The sequence below is a fragment of the Amblyomma maculatum genome, chromosome 7, assembly GCF_055883805.1.
Source record: "Amblyomma maculatum isolate TAMU_Amacu chromosome 7, ASM5588380v1, whole genome shotgun sequence".
NCBI lineage: Eukaryota > Metazoa > Arthropoda > Arachnida > Ixodida > Ixodidae > Amblyomma > Amblyomma maculatum.
The window spans coordinates 36423401-36437439 of NC_139350.1; the positions used below are offsets into that span (position 1 = coordinate 36423401).

The 14039-nt window shown below is 45.1% G+C and overlaps 1 long non-coding RNA gene across 1 annotated transcript; it reads right to left on the minus strand.

The window, feature by feature from the left end:
* Nucleotides 1-4335: 4335 nt before the first annotated feature.
* On the minus strand, nt 4336-6720 carry LOC146182988 (uncharacterized). Its single transcript, XR_014708450.1, has 3 exons — nt 6301-6720; nt 5363-5485; nt 4336-4667 (listed from the first exon to the last, which is right to left on the minus strand). It is a non-coding gene; the product is annotated as an uncharacterized LOC146182988 (long non-coding RNA).
* Between the last annotated feature and the right edge of the window lie 7319 nt (nt 6721-14039).

Below are 14039 nucleotides of genomic sequence, written 5' to 3' on the forward strand. Positions count from 1 at the left end.
TCAGGAAATTTTGAATGGCTTAAAAAAAACATTTTTATTCAGGTTTTTTTTTTTCATGCAAAATAGGAAATTTTGCAAACCGCGACAGAAACAGATTTATTTGGAACAGCACAACGATCCATATAAATGCTCCGAAGTTCAATCGAATAGGCGGTTTTAAATATCATATTCTAAAACGAACTTCTTATTCTATGCTACACAGAAGATAAATTAGATGTCAGTGCGAGTCCCTCACGCTTGCTCTCGCTTTGTGTTACCAGAGTTTCTGGTGCTACGTACTGTATAACTGTCCTACCAAACCTTTGTCGCCAAGAATCTAAGCTTGTATTTAGCTAAAGCTGCTTACGTGCGCAAGGCTATGCTATTTCGTGCCGTGTGTTTCGCGCTGTAGAATTTTCAGCCATTTTGTTCTACTTCAGCTATGTGTTCAAATATTAAAGGTGTGTTTTAAGTCAAGCCTGGAGCATTTATTTGACCTCGCCTTCAATTTCAACTCTTTTTCAATTTTTTCTTTATTTCAAAATGGACCAGGGATTGCATCAGACACTGACGAATCCTTAGCCAGAGGCTAGTCGTGGATCCCAAAATGGATACAAGTATGTCTACTGACGACTCAGGAAGAAAACAAAATACATTTTAACCGGTGCGAAATGGAACAACTATAATACAAAAACAACATGATACAAACTAAAAGCTGTTACATGACAAAAATAACGAAACGAGAAAAAAAGATAATTTCATACTGAAAATACTACGCCACAGGCAAAGTATGCAAATAGCCACTTTATTGAGACACTTCTGTAAGGAGGAAATATTTCTTAAGTGCTCTAAATCTATTTGGTGAGGGTATGACTGGGCATGGGATAGCATTCCTACTTTTAACACCCCATTTAACACAATTTTGATCCGCCTACTCGCAGCACGAACGTTTGAAAGGCACTACCCTGGCACTGGTGATGACGACTGCTCTCCATTCGTCGAGATTGTGTGAGAAAATTTGAGGTTATTGGCTTCATAAAACTATTTTCACTAGGGAAGATTCGTATTGAACGCATTCGTTAAGTACTCCCAGATTATGTCTAGCAGATTACCGGCATTGCACAAGAGTATATAACAGTTCCACCTTACCGGTACTGACCTATGAGGCTCAAACGTGGAGGCTAACGAAAAGGGTTTTACTTAAGTTGAGGACAACGCCGAGAGCTATCGAGCGGAAAATGATGTATGCAACGTTAAGATACAGGAAGCGTGCATAGTAGGTCAGAGAAATAACTCGAGTTACTGACTGTAAGGAACCGACGGACCAAACGGATTAGCGCCCGGAGACGGGGAAGGTATGTGGCTATGACTCGAGCGCCTCTTTGCAGTTTTGTAGCATGAATGGACGCAGGTGGTGCGCAGGCAGGAGGGCGCCGCGAGGCACCAGGCGCAGCACGCAAAGTCATTTCGGATGACGAGGTTACTAGCTGAATGACAGTCAGTGATCCTCGAGGTGGGAGATATAGACGGCATTATATGCACACCGGCTTGCGCGCGCGTCGACACCCCGCAGTAGCAGGTGAGACGCCCATTCACGCAAGCGCCCGATGAAGTGTGGTGGCGAGCACCTAACACAAAAAAGAGAAGCTTGGGCACATTTGTAATCTATTGTGTAGAACAGCGCGAAAAAACGACAGGGACTCGTCTTGTCTTCGTCCAACAGCGCTCGTCTAGTTGTCTTCCTTCGTCCAAAAGCGCTCGGCTTGTTGCCTTCCTTCGTCCCTGTCGTTTTTTCGCGCTGTTCTACACAACACCTAACAAACGCGGTGCGCCCGCGGCGATAGGCGATCGGTGGCAGGACCACTGATCGCCCTTTCCTCTTTTGCTTTTTTTTTTTTTGGTCTGATAGTCGGGGTAGCGAATTCGGCAAGTCACGGAAGGCGATTGGTGAGAGACGGCGGCTGTCGGAACTCATTGACTCTACATTTTCAACCGCTAGACGTATAGTAGGCAGGACGTGACCCTAGTAGTTTTTCTTTTTCTTTTTTTTTTCTATCTGTGCGAGAGGGTGCAATAACGCTGCCGAATGGATAAGCGGGAAGCGTGGTTACGCAGCCAAATCACCTTGGCTCGTATAACATTCTTCTGTAAGCACTTTGATGATTTTCGGAGTGTGCTTGTTTTGTGGGGAAAGGATTTAGTGCTATTAAGGTTGAAGTGGGAGTGGTAGGTCGCAACGAACTACTCCGGTTGACGTCTGTTGTTATTGGACGTTGTGGAATTCAGAGCTGGACCTCAGGGGGTGTAAAACCGTGCACGAGGGCCGAGTCTGGGGTTCTCGGCAAGGTTTAGATGCTCTGCCTCTTCAGCTATGCCGAGGTGGGAATATTTCCCTGTTAACGAGCTCCAGTTTATATCTCTGCTGTACATATTGTAAATCTTTGCTGTGCATAGAAATATTCAGTTATTCTTATCGTAATTGCCTGTACTCAAGTCTTCGCTACATATCGTCACCAAAGGGGTGCCTCTGGCGCAAAGAACCTCCGCAGCAACACGTATACCGTCTCTGACGGCGCAGCCCTGGTGCACAAGGAACAAAGAACCAACAACGGAGCTTTACTCTGTTATTCTAGTAGATCTTAAGAAGAGGAAATGGCCATGGGCAGGACATTTGGTGCGAAGAAAGGACAACCGATTTTTGATAAGAGTAAGCGATTTGATTCCATTTAAAGAAAAGCGTTGCAGAGGCGGCAAAAATTAGGTGGGTGGATGACATTAAGAAGTTCGCAAGGGTCAAGTGGATGAAGTTAGAATAAGTATAGGGTCGATTGGAGAAAAATAGGAATATGTGAGAGGCCTTTTCTTCTACAGTTGTTATATTCCGGTTGATGATAATGACATATAAAGGCAGATATAAGACAGATAGATACTTCGCGTTACTTTCCGTGCAAACCAATAAAAAAAATCATGAAAAATGGGAGAATAAAAAGCGATCGCTTAACCTTTAAGGCTATGCTTCAGCGTCATCTTGTTTTTGCCCGCTGATGCAATATGCCCAAAACACAAGCCTTTTCATGGCATAGAATATTTTCGCCTCTTATATTCAGTGTTTACATCTTATGTACCAGATATCTGTGTCAGTATCGCATAATTTTCGCACAGGGAAGCATTATCGAGACCAGCATAAAAAATACTAAAGGACACCGTGCAAATGCTTAATCACAGTAGTCGATCATTCTTGATAGATACCTTTAAAAACGATACAAAGCCTTCAAGTTTTTTCTCTGACTTATGGTCGGTCTTATGGGCTGCAAACATTGAGAGAAAAACCTCAAGGTCTGAAATTTAAACATTTCCTTCAGCAACATTGCAATAGAACGTGCCATCCAAACATACCCCTGTAAAATCACGGCCTCGGTCATGGAAAATCTCTGCTGAAATCTTTGGAAGGGTACAGGACGAGAGCGGAGAACAACAGGTATGAAGTTTTGTTGATCATATGTTCCGTCAGGGAAGCCTGGAGCCACTTGAAGGTCCACTGAACTCGGCCACCAAGTAGCCACTGATAAACGTGTTCAGTGTGTAGAACAAATACTTTTGAGCACTAACCCAAAGTATAACTCCTTGGAACAAATCGACCGATTTAATATTAATTTTTAAACACAGCGTTTTTTGAAATTCGAGGGCTGAGAAGTCGTCGTTTGGCGGTGTCGCATTGAACTATTTCCTTAACCCGTGACGTCACGGGTGAGTTGAGTGGCAAGGCTTGCTAGAAGCTGCCATTCGCTGCGGCCACTGCAGCCATGACGTCACGAACACACTTCCGGTTGCTGCGAAAGTCGTCTGCTCGTGCGCTGCTCGAACTCTGTGCGGGCTGTTACACAGCTCGCCGCCCTTGTCGGTTAGGCGGCCATTGCTCATCAAGTACAACAACCGAAGCGACGCAGTGATCGGCAGAACGAAGCTGCATTTACAAATATCTTATTTATCTAACGTGGTTTCAGGAGTACCGGAGTGTCGTCCGACGAGGCGTCAACAGCACGGTCAAGCACCGCACGATGGCAGCACCTCCTCGACCGCCGTAAACACCGCCGCTGTGGCCCCTCCTCCCGCATGCCGTAATTAACGACAGGGCGGATCGTTAGCACGAATGTCCGAAATAAAGCGTGCTAAAATTTGTTGGCGTCTGGCATACTTAGCCGAATATCAAGCATGAAGCCCTCGTGAGGATCGCTGACCAGCAGCAAATTGCTGGTGAGAGCGATAGCCGTGATACGATCAAGTTTCTGCTCAAGCCAGCTGCCGCTGGTGCATATCGGCTCATCCCAGACAACCATATCAGATCCAGGAGATGTCCATAAAATGTACCCCTCAAAATATTTAATATTCAGAGGATCTCCATAAATACCCACAATTAGTCCAGTGGATATTCCAGAGATGTCCCTATTGCCTCACAGTGGACGTCCACATGGACATTCATTATGATGTCTAGAAGACGTTGCCAAATCAGTCTCTGGACATTGCATGAACATTGCCAAGATGTACAAGCATGCACTTTTAGCAGAGCTAGGGATAGCTGTTGAGCAAAACACATAGCGTGAATTATAGTTTTATTCACAAAAAGACTGCAAGCTTTCAAACACCTTCCCCTCTTCATGGGTTTCAGTTTGCGTCCGTGCTTGTGCCTCCTGGAAAATATGAAAGATGAAGTGAACAATAAAGTGGGGCATTAAGAAATTGACAGGTAACAGAAAATAGTCACAAAAAAAAGGCCGCATGCACAAAATAAACTTGTCTGAAAGCTGGCAACATAACTTACAGTTATATAACAGTGAAAAAAAAATGGATGTAAAACCTTTACGTGCGAAGAAAATAAGCGTATTAACATGCCCGTAGTTCCACCGTGCCCGTAGTTAAAGGAATGTAAAAATTTCACAACCTGTTGTCTCTGTAACCAGGATAGTTAATAATTTGGATTCACTTCTTTTTCAGTTAAGGTTGGAAGTTGTTTTAGAGTGTAAGCTTCACTATTCAGGCTGCAACTTCATATTTCACCTCGCTGGGACTGAATGACTTCAACCTAATTAAGCATAGGTGTCCACTAAAAAGTGAGACATACTGTGCCTTCCTTTCCCCAAAAACCAACTAAAAAAATTAAAAAAAAATAGCGGAATGAAAAGGTGGTGTTAAGGCGCTCTCGCATCTACTTTTAATGAAAAGCTTGAGCACCCCCATAATTCAAACCGTGTACAGCCTTGGTAAACCATGCAAAATCACGCTTGAGCTTTAGCTCATTTAAATTTGTTCAAGCCATGCTTAAACAGGCATCTAACTGGTATGTACACACACAGTTTTGTACAAAATAATGGCTAAATTTTCATACCTTGTTTTGCAAGCCTTTTCTGTTGCTGTTTAAGACTGCATGGAGCATGTTGGAGCCATTTCTTTATAACTGCTTGCACATCATCCACTGTTGCAACATAGCGCATGTTTGACCTTGCAGCCACTGAAACAAATACAGCAGTATAGCAGCTGTGGTTCATTATTTAAATACCAAAAAGGAGGAAAAATTGTTGCCAGCCCCTGCAGTTGCTATTTAATAACTTAAGCACCTGAGTACTGAGCTGCAGCCAGTGGAATTAAAGGGACAGGGAGAGAAAAACAAGGACAAGTAGAGCGTAATGACAGCAAGAATGGAAAAGAGTTTCATACACTCTTCGTAATATCCAGAAAAATATACAGTGTGAACAAGCTGGCACCGCACGCATGGCAAGACAACAATCTTATTCTCTGAAGTGATCTAATAAGAGCCAGCCTAGCTTTTCACAAAAAAAAAACGAACAAAAAATGGCAAAGCAGCAACCCATTCTGCGATGAAGGCATGCAAAAAGTGATGTTAAAAAAAATATATAGCAGGGAGGTCGCGGCCTTCTGCATAATGTTCTCTTCTATATCTACTCCCGCAAAATGCACTTTATGTCAATATCAGCAATGTCGCTCGCATATTTGCTAGGCGACGCGCGCAAAATGGCTCGCCGCTTAAAGAAAAAGCTCGAGGTTCCGATGACGCAGATGATCCTTGCGCGGCGGGAATAAACTCTGGGTCAAACATGACAGAGGTGGGCTCCGCGCTGTCATTGCGGGCTAGCTCGCCAACTACCATTTCTGGTTTATGCACTTCTGCACACTCGTCGGGTTCACCAAGAGCAGAAAACGTGGCACGAGTATTCCTCGCAGCTGCGCGTGCTGCCCATGCCTTCGCTCTTGCTTTAGGCATAGCAGAAAAAGTCGTGCTCTTAGGTGATGCTGAAACGTACGTACCTTTGAAGAAACGTACTCCACGAGCAAGGCTATGCACAGGGCGATTAACAACTTGAAATGACTGCTGCTGTCAACTTCGTCAGCGAAGATGTGGCCATGTGACGCGCGTGCGACGATATGCGGCTGCCAGCAACTCGGAGAGCGGTTGAGGCGATGTGAGCTTGTGTCAGCTATGCAACATATGCATGCCAGGCACAATGACACTTCCGGCTTCCGGGGATCGCTTCCGGTTGTACAGGAATGTACTGGTAGGGTGCAGAACTATTACACCAAGCGCAAGCTGCAATACTCGGAAGCGCCAAGATTAGCAGACGTTCCCAAAATACGACCACGCCACTCGACCGCTGAGTGTATTGAAATAGGCATGTACTACGGCATGAGTCATCTGTGGACGCTCGCAGGGACAACACGTGCATTGTGTTATTGTGTTGTGGTGGCTGCGCAGCGGAGGCGGGGAAGGGAACGAGACGAACGCCGCGGACGCCATCAAAGAAAAAAAAAAAAGAAAGGCGTGCTACTCCGCCCTAATTTTGTGGTAGAGTTGCCGAAGATATCATGAAAGTGACAGCGCGTCGCCCAATAAACGCATTATTCATGTTCATAACAAATGTTTCATACAACAAGCCTGCAGGCAAAGCATTTAATATTTTTCGCTCGCCACAAAGAATGCACTATTTCTTGATCGCGAATGTAGGCAGCGAGTCTCTCCAACGTTCTGCTCAACCTCTCCGGCACACGAGCTGCCCACGTTTTTATCATGCACTACGGCATGAGTCATCTGCGGACCGCGACTTCTCGCTCGCGGGGGGGGGGGGGGGGGGGGGGGAGGGGCAGAGAAGGGACAACAGGGTCTTGAAAGATGAAATTGAAGGGCTTTACTTGAAGACAGTCTGCCTTTCCGCTTAGTCCGAACCAGGAATTAAAGCAGAAATCTGCTGAACTATGCATGTCCACTGAAAGTCACATTATAACATCGAAGTTATGTACACTGTGTGATATCTTCACGACCATACAAAGGTAAGGTCATGAGGATATCCACTAAAAGATGATCTTTTAATAATGGACGCATGGACATCGCATGGGTGTACAAAAATGACGTTTGATATTGAGACCTTTTGTGAAGATCCTATGGATATTGCTGGTTGTGTGGGATTCGATCTGCTCGTACTAGCTCTGCGATTATTGCGTCGCCGGAGTTAATCGTACAATTTTTTTACTACGGCAGGATAGGATTCACTATAAGGAAGTTTCATTAGTAGACGATTTACGACCGCGTTGAACAGTTCCAAAACGCCGACCGCCGCGGCTTCGAAGCAAAACAATTTAGGCCTAGCGACGACTAGGGACGGTCACGCACGGCACCGTCGTTTGCCGCGCTCGCGCGCCCCACCTCCGCGGTAATTGTGGAACCTACCTCAGCCTGCTCGCGGCATCTCGTGCTGCAAGCGTTGCAAACCGCGCACTTTCATAGCTATAAGGCCGCGCATTTTTTGACGTTCTGCTCAGCAACAAGCCGTTCAAACGATACTGCAGGCAAGACAAGGCTTCAGTACGCAGTCTGCGCGCTGTCGGCCGTAATCGAAGACGTCGGGCGGCACCATATTCTATAAATCGATCTTCAAACGTGATACAGTGGGCAAATGAATAACTTTGTGAAGCAGACCCGCCCGTACATTTCGCGCACTCGGGCGCCGACGAGTAGCCTCCGTCAACAGACGTCGTCATAACCTCGATTAACGACGCAAACCGAGGTCGCCAAGCTCGGTCCAAGCTGGGGTTGCGATAACCGCAGTTAGTGGTGTAACCAAGGTTTGGTCCGCAGTGTAACATGGGCTAACCACGGGTTCGCGGTTACACTAACCGTCGCTGCGCGAACTGGCGAACTCCTCCGGCGTGTGCGAGCGAGGACGGGTTGACGCGAGTACGCCAGCGAGCGAGCGCGCGTCAACCGGACGTTCGTCGAAGTGACGTATTTCTGGGCGGAGCTTCTTGTATTCTTTATTTTTTTTATGGCTCCCTTGGCGTACGAGTTGAGAGGGAAAATTGGAAGGGTCATTTTTAATCGCCGATATCTCTGGTGTTACAGAAGCTAGATAGAAAATATTTGCGGGAGAATGATGGGTGGTTCAATATTTATCAGTGTTATGGCGTTGTTTACCCTCCTTGGTGACCCATTTCAGTGGACCTTTAATAGTCAAGGCCTTTCCTTGTGTGTTCTACCACTTTGGAACGTAGCACTGCTTATCCCTGATATACCTATCCATCGCTTGCAGCCACGCAGGCCGTTGTCCTGGAGTTTCTACTGCACGTTTGTTTCTCTTCGCTTCGGCATCCCTTTCACGACGCTTGGTGTCTTGAGCAGTTTCTCAGCACGCTCGGCACGTTTCCTCATTGCTAGTGCTTCTATATTCTAGCCCCATATAGATGCAATATCAGAATCATTAAACTCACGACCCCGCTGCCTTTGTGACCGTTGTACTTCAGCACGTCGAGCACGGTAAACCTGCGCCTCAGTCCCAGAGGACCCGGCTTTATTCATTGCGACGCAAAGTAAATGCGCGGCGCAGACGGATCCTCAGCTTTCCTTACACCATTTTCAAAAATAAACGAAAACAGGGACAATGTATACCTTTATAATGCACTGCTCTGCGGCCGAAAGGTTTGGGGTGAGATCATAGGGGGAGCGAAGGAGATGGGGAAACGCGCTTGATGCTAGCGCCAGTTAAGACGTGGAGTTGAGCACAAGCTGTTTCACGACGCGGCCAGCGGCTCGTAGCCGAGATCCAGGGGCCACCGCGCGTGCACGTTAGCTGTCCGTGGTGAAGGCTGAGGAGTGACTAATGCGAGGGGAGAGATGCCGAAGTTGAGGACGCGCAAGCGATACTCGAGTGCTCACTTCGGGCTCCGGAGTTGCACACGCTTGTGCAACGCTGCCCAGTGACGGCGCCCACGTCCACAACTGAAAAGCCCCTCTCTCACTGTCTTACTATTTCACTTGGTGCATCTATGCCGCCGCTCCGCCCGCTCAGTGTTAAGTCGCGTGATGAGGGCGTCGCCACTTTTCCTTCCTTCTCTTCAAGTTCACGGAGATATGGATGGACAGAGAGCGCGGCTTCTATTACAGCTCTGCGGCCGCTCCACCTCCTCAATGCTGAGCCGCTATACGCGCGTGTAGCCACCTGCTATTTCTCGACTTCAAGTTCATGAGGAGACAGAAAGTGAGCGGCTTCTGACTGACATCGGCGAGATCCATGATTGTGACTAGTAGTGCTAAACACTAAAACGCACTTGTGCTGAAGCCGTTTTAGCCGAAGATGATCGATGCCACCCACCAAGCTACACTTTATTTGTGAAAAACTCAGATATTATTTCAACGGTGCTAATGGATTTACTGCTGTAGTCAAGGGTGTGCTCTGAATGCGTATTCTGAGGTGTGTACGTGCAAAAAGCAGTTTCCAGATGTGTCTCTGCTGACTAGAGGCTATCATCCCACGTTTCGTAAAGTGACGGCAAGCCTCTGAATACTACAGTGCCACCTTAGTGGCATAAAGACCGTCATAGCCAGTTTCGCATGTGACGATCGTGCTTTGATCAGCAAGACTTAGGCTTTCTTCTTTTAGGACTACCTCATATTACGCCTGGCCTACTCGTGCGACTTCACTTTTCTCACGACCACTATAAGAATTTTGAATGGAGTGATGTAATCCACTCAACAACAATTAATAAATTGAGAATGTGTAAAAAGAATCGTAACTTTTGTTCGTAGCAACGTTGCGAAATACATTTCACAGAACAGCAGTCCGCCGTTTACAATACCGCGGGTTTTTTAGTGCTCAAGCACACTTTAAGAGTAACAGCTGTCTAACATCGCAGGATACCAAAGAGTAAAGGAATCGAATATTTCGAATTGCGAACGCGCTTCTGCAACATTCATTGACACCGAGCATTTCTTTTCAGCCTACAACATTTCTTCAGTTATAAAAGTAATCAATTTGAGCTCATTAATAAGGCGACGGCGTTTTCGTATCTTGTGTTTCTTGGGATTTAACGGTTATTTCTAGAGGGATATTTTTGTCTACCATGGGCCCTCAGCAGATGAACCTAGGCCTGGTCTGATCTATTTATTCTTACCGACACATTCAGTGTCAAGCAGCAATGTGCGGCAACAATTGATTTCTTCAGGTATTGCGGGTTTTCGGAACCTTCTGGCGGCAAGCATCAATATAACCAGGTATGGCTACACAAGCTTGAAGCTTCTGTCTACAAAGCAGTATTTGCAGAAACAGCCTACGTATTCATTAATGTTTCAGCCCCGCGTATGCTTGCAATAAATAAGTATAACATTATTCTTGCGCATGTCATGATTTTCAATTTATGTGTCATGTAATATAAACAATATTATTTTTGGGTTTCAAAATATATGGCCTCCTGTCGAAGCGTTCATTGCTCGTTATTATTTTTGCAGTAGAACATGCCAGTTTCACTAACATAGAAAACGTCATTCTTTAGTAATTGTCTTAACGGTTTTCTACAGTTTGATTTGCATTTTGCTTGTTTCCAGGCGCGTCAAATATGTTTTAATAGTTTGTACCAGTGATTTCTCGTGACAGACAACGACCACCCGTTTCCCTTTCCTGATTCATGTGAACTGCATGGGTATGTTGCGGGATGGGCAATTTTTAGAAATCTACTTCTAAGGTGCTCGCCTTTCTAAATCAATGCCCCTGTGTTTTCCACATTTTGAGGGATGTATTATGCGCCGAACTTCTGATGTTATATAATGCTCACTTTGGATCAAGCTTTAGTACCTCTTCCTTCGGGGCGTGAAATGTACCTCCCTATTTTTGGGCCTAAACGTGCATTGTTAACGCCTACAAATCAGGCCTCTAATTATGACTATACGTCCTTCCTATATATAATGTTTGTACAATTTCATACCTCAAAGTATGTTATTTTGTAAACTGCTGAGCCATGCTGCGTGAATCATGACTAGCAGTCGTAAGTGATGATAAAACTAGGAGTCATCTCTTAAGGTCTCATTGAACGTTAACTTTTGTAATTTATGACCATGCATTTTACATGAACTATGACATCTTTCACCACCGCAATGACAGTGACACGAAGCAAATAAAAATGGGTTAATATGTATATCCGCATCGATTGGAAACTCCAGTCCCTGCGCCCGAATTTTCCGCCCATCTAAAATAAGTACTCACACAGCAAATGCCCAACACCGGTTCAAGTACTACGGGTTGCCTCTACGTTGTGATTTCAAATTATTACTTTAAAGTATGTTTCCTTGATTTTTTTTTTATTCTGTAGCTATGATGCCTCTTCATCATTCAGTGCACTTCGTGTCTTTCATAGAAAGAGAATATTTATATCTACTATGTGTATTTTTTATGCTTATATAGTGTTTTGTTGTACAGCTACACATATCCATTGTTCAGAGGTCTCGCTTTACCATCCTTGTAAGTGTTGCCTGGGTCTCGTCAAGGTCTTTGGTTTCAATTTTTAGACCAGATAGCCCTTCCGATTGCCTTGTAAAGTTCAATATCAATGTTAATCCGAATTTGAAGCGATGGACGATCAGCAACGGTGGGCGGCTTTTGCGCAGATACGACATATGCTAAACTTAGCATTGGACAGGTGGACTCGCCGGAATGTTCAACTTGTGGCATGCCAGAGACTGTGGACTATATATTATTGGTGTGTTTAACGTATGCGTGTGAAAGCAGGGTGCTAGCCGCTTCCTTGAAGCGTTTGGACCACAGGCCTGTGTCGGAGGAACTGCTGCTGAGCGCTTGGCAGGACAAGGGGAAGGGTGTCCAAGCAGTGCGTGCTCTTTGCCGTTTTTTGTGCGCCAGCGGATTTGATTCGCGCTTGTAAAGCAAGCCACTGTACCTGTATATATGTATTTTATATGCCTTCTCCCACATCGTCACCCATCATGGTCTACTTTCTTCTCTCCTTCCCCTTCCCCAGTACAGGGTAGCAGGCCAGATTTGAATTATTCCGGCCAACATCTCTGCCTTTTCCTTCCAATAAAACCATCTATCTATTAGCATTGAAAAGAGCGGTGGTATATTTACGTGCAGATTAAAATTTCACCGATTACCGTGTCCCCGAAATATAGGCGCTAATATTGTTACGGGGTGTTCCTAAGAGGTAAGAGTTTCAGCTCAACATCAGGAGCATCCCCGGAACACCAGAGCACACAGGCAACACAGCTTCAGCTTCAGTGCCGTAGTAATTCGGAGCAGCGCCTAAAACTTCCTCGTCGTCTTCAGACATGTCGGATACACACCGTACCATTATCTACAAGCATAAAATAAAAACTCTTTCCAGCGTTTGCTAATATATCCGCTGCTTCCGGTGATTACCTCGCAAGTACAGTCGCGAAATAAAGGCATATTATTTCTAGTTTCGCCTACACACAGTAACACAGATTCTTCTCTGTGCAACAAAAAATCCTACGCAGTGAGCAGTGAAACCACTGTTAGCCGTAAAGCAAAGGATCATCCCTCGTGCACGTGCCATCTTCCGGCGCTATGACACAAAATTGTCATGTGATGTGTGAACGCTATCTTACGAATAAAGTAAGGGGTTGCCTTAGTGTAGGGAACTCATTAGCTGCAATTTATCTCACACCGACATGTGGTCTGGAGCGGCAAATGTTTTCAGGATTATGCCGCCCTGTGACATATTCTAAAGTATAAAAGCGAGGTATTTGTGCGAAAAGATGACGCTCATTCCTCGATTACCTTTTAGTTAATAGAGTTGGGACTGACTCGGTCAGCCCAGATTAACCGCGGGCTTTCGGCAATTATCTGCTTCGCCTTATTTTGCCTGCTTCACCACGCTCAAGAAATTATGCACCAACATTTTTCAGCCAGCCGGTGGAAGTTTGTCGCCGGATATCTATTGGGTGGGTATTTGCAGATATATTGAGTGGACGTCTTTTGATGCGTTTGTTGCAGTTTTATATTTATATTCTGCTTATCTCAATTATATATACATATTATAATATGTGATAAATTGTGATATAAATATAAAGTATAAACACCTAAACGAACTGAATTCATTGAAAGCAACACTAATTCAGAGGAACTATCCCGGTAGCTCCCTTAATATGGCCCTAGAAAAAGCAATCACTATCAACGGCAACGATGTGCTCACGAAATCACCAAAGGCCAACACTGAACGCCAGCCTTTTGTAACTAAATACTCCAATGCCCTTCCAAACAGAAACATTATTCTGCGGAAATACCATTCCATGCCAACGTGTAATGAACACCTGACGAAAATATTTCCGGAGGCACCAATGGTAACATGCAAACGTAATGCAAACCTCAGAGATATTCTAGTACATTGTAAACACGACAACAAGCATCCAATACAACCACACCCTTGCTCTCCACCAGGACGTGAGACGTGCAGACATATACAAAAAGACACCACGGTTAAAAGCAATGCAATCGATTTCACTTTTAACATAAAATCAGGCTTTAACTGCACATCTTCAAACGTTGTCTACTTTCTAGAATGCTCCTTCTGTCACAAACAGTACATCGGAAAGACAGGGCAACCAATGAACATAAGGCTTAATGGACATCGAGCAGACACAGGCAAAAACCTGCCGAAAGTTGTTTCCCAGCATTTCAGTCAAAAACCCCACACGTTCGAGGAAATTTAATTCTATATTCTGCAGTCAGGCTTTAAATCTGCAAGGGACAGAA